Source organism: Odocoileus virginianus, chromosome 31 (genome assembly GCF_023699985.2).
Source record: "Odocoileus virginianus isolate 20LAN1187 ecotype Illinois chromosome 31, Ovbor_1.2, whole genome shotgun sequence".
In the NCBI taxonomy this organism is placed as follows: domain Eukaryota; kingdom Metazoa; phylum Chordata; class Mammalia; order Artiodactyla; family Cervidae; genus Odocoileus; species Odocoileus virginianus.
In genome coordinates this window covers 17,994,504-18,013,080 of record NC_069704.1, presented here as the reverse complement: position 1 = coordinate 18,013,080, position 18,577 = coordinate 17,994,504, and positions in this window count along the sequence as shown.

The following is an 18,577-nucleotide window of genomic DNA, read 5'->3' as shown; positions in this document are numbered from 1 at the left end:
TATAAGGACCCCTGAATTTAAGAGTACCACTGAGTTTATTCATGACTGTGTCATTTTAAGGTCACTATTAACACTTTGATTCTAATGGGACTTTTAAAATATATTAAATTCTAATTTTATAAAAAAAAATAGCTACTTTGTTTCAAGTGCTTATGATATACCAGACATTTATATGTGGGCTTCTCTGATAGCTGAGTTGGTAAAGAATCCACCTGCAAATGGAGGAGACACCAGTTCGATTCCTGGGTTGGGAAGATCTCTGGAGAAGGGACAGGCTAACCTCTCCAGTATTCTTGGGCTTCCCTGGTGGCTCAGCTGGTAAAGAATCCACCTGCAATGTGGGAGAACTGGATTTGATCCCTGTGTTGGGAAGATCCCCTGGAGAAGGAAAAGGCTACCCACTCCAGTATTTTGGCCGGGAGAATTCCATGAACTGTGTTGTTCATGGGATCGCAAAGAGTCGGACATGACTGATCAACTTTCACTTATATCTAATTTTTCCAACAGTCCTATTAAATAAATGTCCATTATCTCTATTCTATGGATTAGGAAACTAGGAGTCAGAGAAGTTAAGTATCCTGTCTGGATCTGTGTTGTAAATGGCTAAGGTGAATTTCACATCCAATATTGTCTCTCTCTAAAGCTATGATCTTTCACTTATACTGAGTTATTTGAAAGGGTAAATATATTTTCTTCTTCAAACCTTAATTTTCTATTACAAAGTATACTTTAACATTAGTATATTTTAAGACATGAATCAGTTATAAACCATGTAATCAAAACTCAATGAATTACTATTTCTGCTTAAAGCCAAGAAATATTTCTTTCCATATAAATTTTCACCTGAATTTTAAAAATCCAGTATGAATTTTATAAAGGTCTTCCTTAGTGACCCATACAGTGAAGAATCTGCCTGCAATACAGGAGACCTGGGTTTGATCCCTGGGTCAGGAAGATCCCTGGAGAAGGGAATGGCTGCCCACTAGAGTGTTCTTGCCTGGAGAATTCCATGGACAGAAGAGCCTGCTGGACATGGGGCTACAAAGAGTTGGACACAACTGAAAGACTAACACACACGTGAATGAAAAACACTTACAGGGCCTTATCTCCCAAAGCTCTGTTATGTTACAGGCTATATGCCATTTTTGACCATAATTTTCACTTTCTTGCTTTGTACCTTAGCCTATTTTCAATAGCAGACTTCCTTCTTTAACTATTAGGGGCCTAATCCAAAGGATATCTTCCTTATTACAAATTTATTAATTACTTGAGTCAAAGTAACTTCTACCTCTTTGGAATAGCTATATGACTTTGTTCTATTCCCTTCTACTTCAGTTTTTTTATTTCATACAGAGTATGGAGAGAATATGGGCTTTGAAGTTGTACAGATGTGATTCAGTACTCTTCCCTAGTCTAAATTGTGTCACGTTTCTAAAGATCAGAGTGCTAATTACCTACTGCAAGCTTAGTGCTTCAGTTGTGTCAGACTCTTGGTGACCCCATGGGCTGTGGCCCACCATGGGGCCCATGGAATTTTCCAGGCAAGAATACTGGAATGGGCTGCCATTTCCTACTCCAGGGGATATTCCCCACCCAGGGATAGAACCTGCATCTCATGTCTCCTGCATTGACAAGCGGGTTCTTTACCACTAGCACCACCTATTGCTATGCGACAAATAACCCCAAAACTCGGTGTCTTAATAAGGATTTCTTCTTGCTCTTTAGTCTATGAGTGAGCTACGCGGTTCTTCTGGTCTTGGCTCCACTTACTTATGTATCTTTAATGAGATTTGTATCAAGAAGGCAGCTTTACTGGTGTTGGCTGGGTTCTTTCATGTATTTGTTAGCTGGCAGGCAATAGATGATGTAGGGAAGTCTCAGTTAGGATAACTAGACTCTTTCCACATAACTTCTCATCCTCCATTAAGGTAGACTGAGCTTTCTCACATGGCAGAGACGGTGCCAAGATAGAGCAAGTGAGTATCTTTGAGCCTAAGCTCAGAAATGACATTTACTTCTATCATAGTCTCTTGGCCAAGAACTAATCATAACAGAAGTTCAGATTCAAATGATGGGAAATAGAGTCCACCTCTTGAAGGGAGGAACTGCCAAAATTAGCATAATGGGAATACCTACATTTCAGAGCTCATAGAATATTTGATTAAAATCCTTAGCAAATGCTTTAAATATATATATTTATACTCAATACATGTTAAGTTACATGTTCTTTACACATCTCAGCCTGACTAATCCTGCACATAGTCAGTCCACAAGAAATACCAAATGAATGGATTATAGAAACAGGTAATCTAGAAGACTTTCTGGAAAATAATTATTTAATATTTTAATAAAATATGCAATTAAATAGATACATTATTGCCTCAAAATTATATTTAACTCAAATTATATAAGATGTATAGCAAAATAAAAATTGATGCTAAAAGTCATAACAACTTTAATCATTTTCCTTCAAACTTCTATTTCCTAATTTATATTTTCATGTCATATAAAAAGTGGGAATTTTAAAAGGAAGTGTTTGATCATTTTCAATATAGAATTTGTTCAGGACTATTATTTTTGGCAATAGATTTTCTTTTATGGGATCAAAATAGAATATACAAATTCTGCATCACATGCTGGGAGAAAATCAGTATGGCTACACATTTCTCATGCTTCAAGGATTTTTACCATAAGAGAAATCTGCAGAAACATAACACCTTCGAACTTCACTGCCTCAATGTGTCTTAGATAGACATGGTGAGAATGCATTCTTGTGAGCTTTACTCGCTGAAATAAAGCACACATCATGTTCAGTAGCCAAACAGATATGCTAATGTTATTATACTTACAGTTTTATAAATAGAAGCCACCTTATCTTGTCAGAGAGCTTTGAAACAATAATCTGAAAAAAAAACCAGCATTTCCAAGATAAAACTGAATATTTACATTTATATATGTAGTAAAATTCAGGGTTGGGATTTGAATCATATGAAAATCAATACAATTTCTCTCATTCAATAAGAAAATGTAATTTGCTATGATAATGAAATTTCTCTAATTAATCTTCTGGTACAGATTCATATATTTCTACAGAACTCTGAGCAGGCACTTCAGTATTTCTAACGTTTTTGATTGGCTTTTTATCTTTTATAGTGTCAAAAGCAATTTTCATACATATAAGAAAAATGCCTAAGTTTGAATGTGCCATATATAATATTTAAGCTTTTAAAAGTATTGTTTCAAAGTTATGAAGTGGTTCAAGAAACACAGACAACAATGTAGAATAATATAAAAACCATGTGCCCAGCACCTAGCTTTATCATGTTCTTACAGTATTTCATATTTGCTTTGGGGTTTTCTCTAAAATCTTTCATTTTTCCATTACCTTCATTTCTTCCCACAGATAATCTACTCTCAATAACTCAATGTGTTTATTTATATTTAGGTTTTCTAATATTTCTATTTGTATTTATCTATAAACTATATACTATAATTTTGCAGAATTTTGAGCTATCTATCATGTTATAGGTATTATTTTTCAAATTGCTTTGTGATCTTTGTCCATACTGATATATGTGTTGCTCTGGTTTGTTTATTTTGACTGCATTATTTTTGTAACATTCTGTTTTATGACTATTGACACTATTTATTCTCCTGTGGATGGATACTGCGATTGTTTCTTATTTTTCCCCTTTCAAACAATTCTTCCAGAAAGTCTAGGACATATCTCCTTTTGCACACATGGAAGAGTTTCTCTGCTAAAAACAAACAAACAAACAAAAAATGGTGCTGAATTGTAGGGAATATACTTCTTAGATATTACCAGTTCACAATTCATTCACCATTGTTGAGAGTTCCCTTTCTCCAGTGATTCTTTCAGTAATAAGTTATGTGCTTTCTTGGTATCATATAATGACATGTGGAATGTGTCTCTTGACTCAGATCGCAGTGTCCTACTCAACCATGTTAACTGCCAGATCCTTCATCAAGATCATGAATCCTGATTAAACCATTCCTGCACCATGGATCAAAGCAAGGGAGATGCTTATTTTGGGAGAGGAAGAAATCAAGAATGTTAAGTATGGGACCTCTCTCTCTTCCCATATAAAAAGTACAAAAGATTTGTTAAAGGTGGACTATATCCAGATGAATCCTCTGCAAATAAGCAGATCTCACAGGGCATGGTTCTTGGTATTTTATAGTCTGGGAATCAGTAGTTAAGAATTCTCTCCACTCCCAAATTCTCCTGGGAAGGCTATATATTGAGAAGCTTATCTTGTCTTTGGAATGAGACACCTTTGGTATGTGTTGTGTTATAAACCAGGAGCCTCCAAATTTTGTCCTCCTCCCTCCATTACCTAGAAAGGAGGCTTTCTAGGAGAAGTTGGAAGTGAGGAGGTAGGAATGCTTAACTACTTACAGTAGAGAGCTCACATCCACATGAATACTGATAGTTTTGCCTCCTGTTCTGATTTTGATTTTCCGGGTAGCATCAAGTTTATATGATATTATAATGATATATTTCAATGATATATCATTATATTGATATAATTATATGTTAACCTCTTCAATTCCCAGTAGCCTCATTTATTCCAAGAACAACAACTGGGAATCAGGAAAGGAAAATATTTTTTCCAGCACAGCCAGAAACTAGCAAACCATAGACTGTAACACAGTGCTTCTGCTTAGAAAAGTGTTGCTTCTCTTATATCATTCTTCCAAAATGACTCCCTTTAATTTATGTTGTTTTTCCTCTGAGACTTTACTGGCATTTGCTAGACAAAACTGACTTTTGTAATGAGTTTCTAGAAATAATATTGTGTAAATATGAGCTTTAGACTTAATGTTATATAGGTCGTCTGCATCTTATATTCTATCCCCTTTTGAGTCTTTCAGCCACAGGATTTCATAGCGGGGGGGAATCCTCAAAAGTTGGTTCAACACTACTGACTTACAGATAAGACAAAGGTGAAAAATTAAACATAAAGGGGTTACTTTCCCAGTGTCACACTGCTAGCAAGTGGAAAAACCACCATCATACTTTTTCTAAGAATGATAAAATTCTATTAATATCTGTTTCTCCAATCTAAATATCAATCAGAAAAATTTATGAAAGAGAAATAAAGGGGTGCTTTCTCCGTGAATGAATTGCTTATATCTAAACCATTCCTGGATGTTCATTGGAAGGACTGATGCTGAAGCTGAAACTCCAATACTTTGGCCACCTCATGCGAAGAATTGACTCATTGGAAAAGACCATGATGCTGGGAGGGATTGGGGGCAGGAGGAGATGGGGACGACAGAGGATGAGATGGCTGGATGGCATCACCGGCTCGATGGACACGAGTTTGAGTAAACTCCGGGAGATGGTGATGGACAGGGAGGCCTGGCGTGCTGCAATTCATGGGGTCGCAAAGAGTCGGACACGACTGAGCGACTGAACTGAACTGAACTGAAACCATGGACAGAGGAGGCTGGCAGGCAACAGTCCATGGGTTCGTGAAAAGTTGGACATGATCAAGCAGACATCCACATGTCACACTCTTTTAACTGATAACAAAGCCAAATCTTTGGGTGTCCAACTTAGGCTGACTTAACACGTTATAGTATGTCACAAGGGAAGCCACCCAACTGTGTTTGGCTCCCACTGCCTGTACCTGCTTTTCTCCTTTCACTTCCAACACTTCATTATCACCCTGAAGGGAAAAAGCCCTAACCCTGTCGCCAGACACAATTTGTTTCTCCTCTTGAATTAAGAATTCATTAATTCCTCACTAATAATTGACCTCTCCTATCTTTGTGACCCATTTTAGCTCAAACATATACTTGTCATAAACCGGAAGCCTTTTTTTTCCCTGCACTTTCCAAGCATATGTCTATACCTTGAATTATAGGAATTATAGACAAATTCATCTTTCTTTCCTCAGTACATAGCAGATTAGGTATTCTATGACTATCTGTTAAGGAAAGAGAAACAGAGAAGGAAGGAAAGAAGGATGGACTCTGATAAATTGAAGCCAGACTATGGTAAGGGACAATAGCATTTCAGCAAGAGAATTGTTTTTAAGAGTGGAAGGAATTGGTCTGAAACGAGATGGTTCCCTTTCAGAGTTAAGTTTTTATTTGTATCCATTCTAACACAAGCTAGGATTGTGTATGTATCCAGAGAGAATAAAAAGGGCTCTGTGTCAATTGAAAGGTCTGTTTCACTAGACTCAGTAATGATTTGGGACCCAAATAACTCTGCTGTGGAACACTTCTTTTTACAACTGAACATAACATACTTCACAAGTGCAGAGGTACTTGCATATCGGCAGCAGTAATACTGGCTCATGCCAGCATAGATCCCTGGACACGGTGCCGTTAAAATAAGTGCAGAACAGTTTTGGAGCAGCAGCTAGGAAATCCCTATTATACTAGCAACCTTGGCTGTGACATCAGCAAATCTTGAGAGTGGCTTGGTTTCAATAAACAGTGGTGGTAAAAAATGGTCTGATTCTAAGGCCGGTGAGACGTTCTCTCTGCTTAGAGCAGGAGATGTGTCATCTTGGAGCAGTATTTCTGTAGAATTTTTAAGGCTGGTGGTGGTGGGATCCTGAATCAGTTAACAGAAATTAATTGACTCATTAAATTTCTTTACAGATTCATCCATCATATATTTGCCTAGCGCCTTACCTCTATGTTAAGTCAGAGTCCTAAGTGTTTGTAAGTGCTGGACACACACTGGAGGACAAAACATATGGATTTTCTGATTTCATAGAACTGAAATTTTAGAAGGAGGAGATAGGAAATAAACAAGTAGATGAGTAAATAAGTAATTTTAGGTATTTGTATCCAGGATGGCTAACAAAGAAAGGAATCAAGAATGACTTCCAGGTTTTGGAGAATGGTTAAGCCATTTACTGAAATGTAGTCATTTAAAAATCTTTTTAGTGAGAAAAACCAAGTGTTTGGTTTTGAACAAGTAAAATTTGAGACGCTGCCTTGATATTAATGGAAATGTTGATTAAGTGGTGGGACATTGGCGTCTGGAACTTGGTTTCCAGCCGTGAATTTCCACTGCAACAAGCATGGAATTAGGTATAGGAGCATTGATAGTGCAGCCTCGAACATTACATGTAGGCTGCAAATTAAAGGGCCTGAACTAGGAGGGGGAAACAGAAATAAGAAGTGTACTTAAAAGCAATAATGTAACATATCCTTTTGCTTACCTGTCCCTTTCGTATAGCCCAGATCAGCAGGGTATTTTCAAATATACTTGCAGAAGGCACAGTTTGGTCCATTCTAGCTTTAAGCACAGAAACTCAGTATTTAACAATTCCTTCCTTTACACCCACTAAACACTGCCCACCCTTTCACGCCCCCTCAACCCCCTATCCCTGCCATTCTCTCTTAATTCTCTTCCTCTGTATACTTTGAATTCCTATACAGTGAAAGTTGCTCAGTTGTGTCTGACTCTTTGCGACCCCATGGGCTATACAGTCCATGGAATTCTCCAGGCCAGAATACCTAGAGTGGGTAGCTTTTCCCCTCTCCAGGGGATCTTCCCAACTCAGGGATCAAACCCATGTCTCCGGCATTGCAGAAGATTCTTTACCAGCTGAGCCACAAGGAAAGCCCAAGAATACTGGAGTGGGTAGCTTGTCCCTTCTCCAGCGGATCTTCCTGACCCAGGAATCGAAAACCGGGGTCTCCTGCATTGCAGGCAGATTCTTTACCAACTGAGCTATCATGGAAGCCCTATATCTCCAACTAAATATGCGTCTTTAAAAAACAAATCCAGAGTTTTTGCCCTAAGAGTAACCATCACAGCACTTTACAAATACTAGAAGATACTTAGTACATATTTTCAGAATAGATAAAATAAAAACAATAGCACAAATATAATTTGAAAGATAATAAAGGATCAATGGTTACTTACTACTAAGACTCTTTTTAATTGAAAATTCAACTACCAGTTTAACCTATTTCTTTTCCTTTTTGAGTTTCTAGACTCTGAGATCTTCCATTAGTCATTAGTGAAGTCACTTCAGTTGTGTTCGACTCATTGCGACCCTGTGGACTATAACCCACCAGGCTCCTCTGTCCATGGGATTATCCAGGCAAGAATACTGGAGTGGGCTGTCATTTCCTTCTCCAAGGGATCTTTCTAACCCAGGGATCAAACACAGGTATCTTAAATCTTCTGTATTGGCAGATGGGTTCTTTACCACTAGCAGCACCTGGGAAGCCCTGCCAAAGAGTCCAGTTCTCCCCTCTGACCCTGTGCCTTTCCAGGCACATTTTGAGATTGCATTTCCTGAGCCCCTTGTGGCAACCCACTCCAGTGTTCTTGCCTGAAAAATCTCATGGTTAGAGGAGCCTGGAGGCCTATATGGTCCATAGGGTCTCAAAGAGTTAGACACGACTAAAGTGACTTGGCACGCATAGCTTGCAGGCATTGTAATAAATGGTTGTGATGAATTGTGAATATAGGTGATGTGTGTCACTTTTGATGAAGCATTTTAAATTCTGGTTCTTGTCCCTTCCAGAGCTCTTGTTCCCTCTAGCAGGGGTCCACAGGATTCTAGGTCATGGCTGCTTCCTTACTGACTATGAAAAGCAGAAATGTCTCCTGCCTCTGCAATGGATATATAGCATGAACAAGAAATAAACCATTGTTGCTTTTAAGGCACTTTGTAATTTTTTTTCTTTTTTCCTACAGCATAACTTCCTGATATAGCCCTTCTGATAGAGCCCTTAACACTGGGTGACCAGAACCTGTTGATGGGTTTGGCAGAATCTGAGAACAGAAGGACCATAGCTCAGGTATGATTTCTCTCCTTTCCAGTTGTCAGTGGAATACAAATTGGTTTAGTAATTCAGCACTTAATTTGAGATGTCAACTTGTTACCATAGAGACCATGAATCAGCACTTCTAATGACTGAATCATATGTACACTTTAGGCTTTCTGAGCTCTACACTAGACTCTGTTAAAATAGCTGGTACGTGTGTGGTGTTAATTGCTCAGTCATGTCCAACTCTTTGCAATCCCATGGACTATAGCCCACCAGGCTCCTCTGTCCATGGGATTCTCCAGGCAAGAATACTGGACTGGGTAGCCATTCCCTTCTCCAGAGTATCTTCCTGACCCAGGGATTGAATCCAGGTCTCCTACATTGCAGGCAGATTCTTTACCTTCTGAGTCACCAGGGAATTCCCCTAAAATAGCCTATAGTATTTCAAATTTTATCTAGTATTATCTTAGGTGGGTTCCCCAAAGAGTAGATTGAAACAGAGATTTGTGTGCAGAAAGTTTATTTGGGAGCACTGTCCAGAACATGGTGCCTTAGTGCAGAAAACAGAATTGGCCAGAGGGAGAGGCCACACCATGGTGCAGTCACAAGGCTTCAGTTGATGACCTGAGAAGCTGTTGAGATGGTCTTTTATAGTTATCCTGGTTGAAGCAAAAGGGCTTTTGTGTCCCTGCACCAACCAGTCACTGGGTATGGCCCAACAGCGAATGGGAGATTAATTTCAGCCGGGCAGCTTCCTCCGTGGAGAGCCATGCTAGGGAAGAGGCTCAGCTGTGAGCCGTCTGCAACCGGCTCTCCTGGGAACTTGAGGATCGCATGCCTTGGTCCCAAGGGGGATTCTGCATGGTGTGGTTCAGCACCCATTATAAGAGGAGTACAAATTTCCAGTAAACTTATTGGAAGACTGTGCCAAGTAATCATCTACACTTGGACTGCTGATTCCCTATCTCCACCTGTCAAAGGCATATTTTTCTTTAAGGATTCAGCTCAAATACTATCTAGGAAAATCCTCCAAGGATGTACCTCTTGATTATGTTCCCAGCCATGATTTTTTTCTTTTTGTGGACTCCCTGGGCACCTGCACCAATCCTGTGTTACATATTTGCCTCGTATGAGGAATAGGTCCTTTAAGTGAATGACTGAAGTTGTTTCCCAAACAAGGCATGGAGAAACTAAGGTGGAAGACGGTGGGCCAGGGGGAATAAGAGGAGGAATTCCAATGGGACACTCCACTCTAGTGCCATGTGTTTTTTCTGGCACAGAGGACATTGCACCTGTGAGTCTCAGAGGATCTTCTTGACCCACACTGTGTCTTATAAGCTAGAATCTTCTCTCTTTTCACCACGTTGTATCATTTCTCTAGTATTATTCTTAACATTCTAGTCAAGGATTGTTTATATATTCCATTCTTGACTTGACCTTCTTTCAGAGCCTTAAAAGGAGAACAGATCATCCCCATTCCCTCTCAGGCTTTCTGTCACCATTGCCCACCCCAGACTCCATCCCCATCCACAACTGAATCCTGCATGGTGGTTGTACTGTTACTTACTGAAGTATTTCTTGGAGGAGAGGGAAATGTCTGAGAATAGTCTGGGCTGTAAGAGTCTGTTATTTTCCAAGTAAAGATCTCTGCTACATAGCCAACCTCTGATAATCTGTTTGAGTTTTTATTTCACCAGAAAGCAATTTCTTTATATTTTGAAGTCATTCATACATATATTTTATTTCCTCAACAGACTTATTTGAGATAAAGAGTAAATTTAAGAAAATCATTAGAAGCCTTAATTTCCCCATTTGAAAAATGTGTGGTTAGAATTCTTCAAGGGCCCTTCTATGTGCAGAAACTGCTGATTTTATGAGTCAGCCTAAAATGATAGGATGTCACAATTCTAGAAGAGTTGAGAATACCTTATCTCTGGTTTCCATTTTTGTTTGCTGGCAGATATGCTGGCTACATCTTTTTGTTACTGTCAAGTAAAATAACTGCTCCGGAATAGAGGGCAAGACTAACACAAAGAAAGTAAAACAAAAATTTCGCAACAGCCATCATCAGGAACTCAGGAATGGTTCAACTTACTGCAGCTTGAAATTTTAAGAGAAAAACAGAAAATGCAATCTGCCTTTTCATTTACTTTCTGCTTCTTCTTTAAACAAGCACACTTTATCTCCCCAAAGATTTTCCCCTAAAAAGAAAACACATTGCACAGCTTGACCTGTAATTTAAATCACAATTAAGCTTCCAGTTAGGATATATCTTCATCATAAATCTGCTCTAAATTCCCCAGTGTATAGTTAAATTCCCTTATCCTCTTAAACAGCATGACCCCCATTTTAATTCCCCTAGACATAAAATGCTGAATTATAGCTTATTTATGAGTTCATGAATAAGACTAATTTGATTGCCATTTGCAGACAAATTCTCACCAGGTTATTACACTCCTAGATCTCATTAACTAATAAAAAATATACAAAATAAAAATTATTCTAAATTAGTCTTCCAAGAAGAATTGCTGGCAACATTTCTCCGTACAAAAAGAAGTTCCCACCAACCAACCCTAACAGGAGCTGTTCTTCCTGTTGCACCTGCTCAAGACTTCTACCTATACTAACTCTGATCTACTTTTTATGAATATTTACAAGTCCATCCTTTAGCCTGTTACAGCATTTACTCCCAGTGGAACATTGCTACTTCCCTAAGAATTCATTCCCTGTGAGCAGTGTTTAAAATGCTTCAGTTTTCGTTCTTGACCTAAGCCCGAGTACCCACTATAAGTCCAGGCCTGACTGAGAATGCCCAAGCATCTGGTGAAATAGGCCAGCTGGGGTTTCTATGACTTGAGGGCTTCAGTAGTCACATAGAAAGGACAATTATTTGAGGTGTTGAGACTGATAGCTACTACTAAGGCAGAATGAGAGTGTTGTAAAAAGTTACGCTTTACAATCAATAAAATAAGAACTGACATCCCCCATGGTTTAAGCTCCGTAAGGCAGAAATTCTTGCTGTGCTGCTCACTGACATTGTGAGCGCTCAAGCATTTGCTGAATAACTGGGTGGACTTTAGGCCCAGTGCTACTCTAATCTTTAGTTCTATGAACCAGCTTCTTTGTCTATAAAACAGAGATGATAATAATATGGAATTGTTGAATAACATGAAGTAACATAACAAAAGTATACTAGGATTTTTTTTTTCAAGTAACTACCCACAGATCGGGAGAGGAGATGTTGAAATGGCAGAAAAGACTTGGTGACATGGTCTTCCTTGTCCAGTGACAAAGGACATAAGTAGAACTTGATTTGGGTTGCTGAAGACCCCCTGTCCTCTACTGTGAATGTCCCCCAAATGCTGATGTTTTGAGGGAAATGCCCTCAAATTCATACAAACATATCGATGTTACATTGCCCTGGTCTATAGTCCCTTAGGAACCCAAGGGCAAGAGCCCACCCTTATGAGAATGAGTGGGGTTTGAGGGAAATGGAGTAGAGGAAGCGTGGAGACTGCAAGGTGATAAACCAGGGGTTTCCTATCTGCCATGTACCGGATGTGCGACAGAAGTGGTGTGGAAGTCAGTGTTGGGAAACAAGGTGGGAAATAAAAAAGGAAACGAGATAGTAATCAAGGTAATTCCGAAGTTTCTGTGGATGTTAGTGTTTGAGTGTCACACAAATCTCTAGGAATTTAAGAGCAAAAATAACAATAAAACAACCACCAACATTCATTTGACAAATCTGAAAAACAGAGAATGAGTGTTCTCTGATTTAGAAAAAACAACCACCTTCATAATCTTTACATGTTTGTGTAATAGTTCATGCATTTGATAAACATTTACGGAGCACAACTCTGTGTCAAGAACTGCACTGGAGGTGAGGTTTACAGACCCTGATAAGGTAAGACCAGTGACATCATGGTGCTCACAGTGGGGAGAGACAACTATATCAATGAATAAATAGAACACCATGTAACATAACTCTCTGTGTATAATAAAGGAGTGGGAAGGAAGGGTGTGGTTATACCTGGACAGAAGCTAGGGATGTGGTTATACCTGAACTGTATTCTTTCAACCTGAAACTTCAGCTATTCCAGCATTAGTAGAAGCTTGTTTTTATTTCACAGGTCAAAAGAGCAAGGACGGGGAAAAGTATATGGCTGAGAGCTCTGAGAAGCCAGCAGCTGTTGATGCTCATTCCATGGCAGATTTGTTATAAATATCACAGTGGCCACTGGTTTTAGTTGCTGTTCAGTTGCTCAGTCGTATCCAACTCTTTGTGACCCCATGAACTGCAGCACACCAGGCTTCTCTATCTTCACTACCTCCCAGAGGTTGCTCAAACTTCTTTATCTTCACTACCTCCTGGAGGTTGCTCAAACTCATGTCCATTGAATCAGTGATGCCATCAAATCATCTCATCCTCTATCATCGCCTTCTCCTCCTGCTCTGAATCTTTCCCAGCATCAGGGTCTTTCACAATGAGTCTGCTCTTCGAATCAGGTGGCCAAAGTACTGGAGCTCAGCATTAGTCCTTCCAATGAATATCAGGGTTGTTTTCTTTTATGATTGACTGGTTTGATCTCCATGCTGTTCAAGGGACCCTCAAGAGTCTTCTCCAGCACCACAGTTTGAAAGCATCAATTCTTTGGTGCTCAGTCTTCGTTATAGTCTAACTCTTACATCCGTACATGACTATTGGAAAAACTATAGCTTTGACTGTACAGAACTTTGTAGGCAAAGTGATATCTTTGCTTTATAATACCGTCTAGGTTTGTGATACCTTTTCTTCCAAGGAGCAAGTGTCTTTTAATTTCATGGCTACAGTCACCACCTGCAATGATTTTGGAGCCCAGGAAAATAAAATCTGCCACTGTTTCCATTTTTTTCCCCATCTATTTGCCATGAAGTGATGGGGCCAGATGCCAGGATCTTAGTTTTCTGAATGTTGAGTTTTAAGCCAGCTTTTTCACTTTCCTTTTTCACTTTCATCAAGAGGTTCTTTAGTTCTTCACTTTCTGCCTTTAGGGAGGTGTCATCTGCATATTTGAGGTTATTGATATTTATCCCAGCAATCTTGAATCCACCTTGGGATTCATCCCTCCTGGCATTTCGCATGATGTACTCTGCATATAAGCTAAATAAATAGAGTGACAATATACAGCCTTGACATATACCTTTCCCAATTTTGAACCAGTCCATTGTTCCATGTCCAGTTCTAACTCTTGCTTCTTGACCTGAATACAGGTTTCTCAGGAAGCAGGTAAAGTGGTCTGGTATTCTCATCTCTTTAAGACTTTTCCACAGTTTGTTGTGATCCACACAGTAAAAGGCTTTAGCAGAAATAGATGTTTTTTCTGGAATTCTCTTGCTTTTTCTATGATCCAATGGATTTTGGCGATTTGATCTCTGGTTCCTCTGCTATTTCTAAATCCAGCTTCTACATGTGGAAGTTCTCAGTTCACATACTATTGAGGCCTATCTTAAAGGATTTTGAGAATCACCTTCCTAGCATGTGAAATGAATGCAATTGTTGGGTAATCTGAACATTCTTTGGTGTTACCCTTCTTAGGGACTGGAATGAAAACTGACTTTTTCCAGTCCTGTGGCAACTGCTGAGTTTTCCAAATTTGCTGGCATAGTGAGTGCAGCATCTTCTTTTAGCATTTGAAATAGGTGGTTGCTGGTGGCATTACACAAATAGAACACTGCTAGCTGGTGTAAAAAATTTTTCAATGTCAGATCAATGAAATAATCATCACCATTAACCTGTTGAATCTTATAATGTTGAATTGTTTATGGATTATATTGTATATTTCAGTATTTTCCAAGTCCTTTGACTTCTTAAATCTATTCTTTTCCTTTACCTTAATCAGAAAGCAGCAAATGAATCTCCTAAATTTATTCATATTCAACCAATATTGTGCTGGGTACTGAGGAATGTCAGAAGGTATGTCACAGTAGGAATATAGGTTAGAAGTAAAGTCTAGATAAAGGGTTAAGGGATTACATAAGAATCTGCAAATAATTCTCCCAGAAATGGATCAAATTCAGGGTTTCAAATATAAGTAGATATACACATGGGAGTAGATATGGAGAGGGGATAAGTTTAGCATGTGCAAAGACGTAAAGACATAGACGAGAACATCAATATTTCAAAATTGACAACAAATTTTTCAAGATGGCACATAAAATGTTCCATAATCTGGCTTATCCTACACTAAATCTTGCTACTTCTTACCTCTTACACTGTGTTTATCTTCCATGTCCTTGCTTGTGCAATCTATCATTTATAATGCCTTTCACTCTTCCTCTGGTTAATTTCTTTATGCATGTTATCTCTGTTCATCTATGGATTCCTTGGGGACAGGCCCACATCTCATTCATCTTGTATTCCAGAACATAGTAGATTCTTAGAATAAGGTAGGCATTCTATAAATGCCTATTGAATTCATCTATTCATTTTAAAAGTTGTCACTTTTTTTTTTTTGTCATTTTGTGCTTGGTTTATAGTAGTGAACAACAAATGACAAGGTAATATAAGGAAGAAGCTGCAGGACATGAGTCCTAGGAAAGTAGATGGAGATTACAAAAGGCCAGGCATGCCATCTTAAAGAGGTTAGAATTAATTCTACAGGCAATTTTCACCAAGAGTTTATACAGAGTAAAGAGATGTCATATTTCTGATATAGAAACATATATTTTGTAGGACATTTTGAGAGAGCAGAGACTGGTGGCTAATAAGTATTGATGAGGTAGAAATTCAAGTAGGAATTTGAATAATGTAACAGAGAAAATGCTGATTACTGAAGAGGCAGATCTTGTGGAAAATATCTAAGAGTGACATCTAGTAAGAACTGAGCTGGTAATAAAAGGAAACCAACTGAAAGAAGGTCAAGCAGATGTGTGTGGACTTGAAGTAAAAAGTAGTAAGGGACCACTGTGAAAGGGAGAACGATGAAATGAGAAGGATATTTGAGAAAGGGGAGTGAATAATCCTCCCCATAAAGGAAGGGCTGTGGCAAAACAGAAGAGCAATATGAGTAGCTTTGGCTGGTAACCAGTGTGGAAGTGATAAAAGCCAAGGAGAACAACAAACACTGAAAGAACAAATATGAAACAAGTACCAAGAGACTGGATTTTATGAATAGTAAATGAAAATATTTTCTTAAAAGCTGATACCAGACATCTTTCTCTCTTTTCCAGGAAAATTTCATTTGAATGCAGAATTGAAAATCTGAAAGCAAGGTTCGCCAGGAGCAAAACAAAGATCACTGATGTGCTTCATGAGAAGTACGTGGAAGGGCCTTCTCTAACCTGGTTGACTGAAATTCTCTTCATAAAGTTATAGAACTACTGGATAAAATGTAACTATTGTCATATAAACCATATACCACACACAGGAACAAAAAACCAGAAAATTCAAAGTGCCAGAAACAAACTGAAAATGTAAAGATCAGGCATTGACAGGCAGCCCTCCAACATTTATTTTATACTTTGCTATCGGGCTCAGGGGGCTCCCCACGTGGTTCTGCTGGGGCTCAGTGGTAAAAAAATCATCTTCCAATGCAGGAAACACAAGAGGTGTGGGTTCAATCCCTGGGTTGGGAAGATCCCTTGGAGAAGGGAATGGCAATCCACTCCAGTATTCTTGCCTGGGAAATCCTATGGTCAGAGGAGCCTGGTGGGTACAATCTATGGGGTCTCAAAGGTCAGACACAACTGAAAGACCAAACAACAACCATAGGCCTCAGGAGCCAGCGGCTGGGTTCTGAGGCACAAGCGGTAGCCCTTGAGCTTCAGGGAGCCAGAGGAGCTGGAACCAGGCTCTCATATGAAACCTGCAGCCTTAAAGATCTGCCAGGCATCGTGATTGGAAAAGCTCCACGTGCTAGCCTCTGGAAGAGGTAAGAAGGTTTGGTTTTTGTTTGGAGCTTTGGATAGCAGGATAAAACAAAATCTGCTTATGATAAATTAAAACCACAGACCTGCAACAGACATGAATTTACTATATCTGTATAATTCAGGAACCACAAGCTGAGAAACAATCATTTACAAATGTTCCCAGATCTTTAAGAGCCAAAGAACCCTGGCAGAAACAAATGTGTAAGTGCTCTGAAGGGACCCTTTCACAACTCGGGGCATAAGAGACTCCCATAAACCAAACAACCCCATGCAAGAACAGCACCACCGGAGGAAACAAATCACTATGAGTAAGAGTCAGCAACTGTTGCAGAGTTAGGAACTCAAAAGCTTGAAATAGTAGAAGTACCTAAAAAAGAGGATAAAGATATTTAACTTGACTAAGGAGGCAAAATAATAGAAATCAGAAGGAAAATATAAACAGATTTCACAAGGAACCAAACAGAACGTGTAGTACTGAAAACAGTGTGCTCAGCTGCATCTGCCTCTTTGTGGCCCCAGGGACTGTAGCATGCCAGGCTCCTCTGCCATGGCATTTTCCAGGTGAGAATACTGGAGTGGGTTGCCACCCCCTACTCCAGAGGATCTTCCCAACTCAAGGACTGAACCGGCATTTCTCCTGTCTCCTGCATTGTCGGGTGGACTCTTTACCACTAGCACCACCTGGGAAGCCCACTGAAAACAATATTGTCATTGAAATGAAAATAAATGTGTCTACATGAAAGAATATAATCACCTCCTTTTCTAGTCCTCATTTTAAATTATGCTCAGCTGGCATTCTTTCCAAGTTTGCCAGATTGGTTTTATTTGATGTATTCAAAATGTGCTGCTACTCAATACAATTTTGCGATATGAACTTCAGTTCTTCCTTCTGAAACCGAAATTAATCTCTCAACAAAATGAACCAAACTTCCCTTATTTCTGCAATGAAGGTAAAATTCCTTCATTTTTCTTTCTCCTTCTGTCCTAAATTCCAGCGAAAGAGGATTCACTCAGTTTCATAGAATTTTGTAGGACTCCAAAATTAGAAAAGTGAGGCTTTGGGAAGTGGGTCCCTCCCAATGCCCTGGAAGAGAAGATCAAATCTTTTTCCAGGTCCTGTTTTATTTATCAGTGTCCTCGCTGGTACTACTGCCTTCTACGTAAGGACAAAGACTCCACCTGCCCACCAGTGTTCAAGCTTTCAAAAGCTTTTTTTAAAAAAATAATTTTTTTTCGTTGTGCTGGGTCTTCATTGCTGCATGCTAGCCTTCTCTGGTTGCAGTGAGTGCAGGCTACCCTCTGGTTGTAGTGCATGGGCTTCTCATTGCGGTGGCTTCTTGTTGCACGACACAAGGTCTACTGTGCGCAGGCTTCAGTAGTTACGGTACATGGGTCAGTAGTTGTGATGCATGGGATTAGTCGCTCTGTGGCATGAGGAATCTTCCAGGACCAGGGACCAAACCTGTGTCCTCTGCATTGACAGGCAGATTCTTAACCGATGGACCATAGGGAAGTACTCAAATGCTTCTGATTCACGGTGATGAAACGAGAACAGTGCCCTATTTATACTGCATCTACGCTATACTCCATGGACTTGAGTTTGAACAAACTCTGGGTTTGGAAGGACAAGGAAGGCTGGTGTGCTGCAGTTCACAGGACTGCAAAGAGTTTGACACTATTTAGCAACTGAACAACAACCCTATAGTCTATCTTTACCTCCATTCCTAATCTCCCCACATTAGAAGGGTTTTAGTGGCTTCATGCCTTGGTGTTCTCCACTTCTCTATGGCAACCTCAGAGGCCAGTTTTAACTAAGCCATTAGATTTCCTTAAGTTCATCTGTACTAACTGTAATTTGCTAGTGCTTCGGATATGCTCTGAGACTAAAACT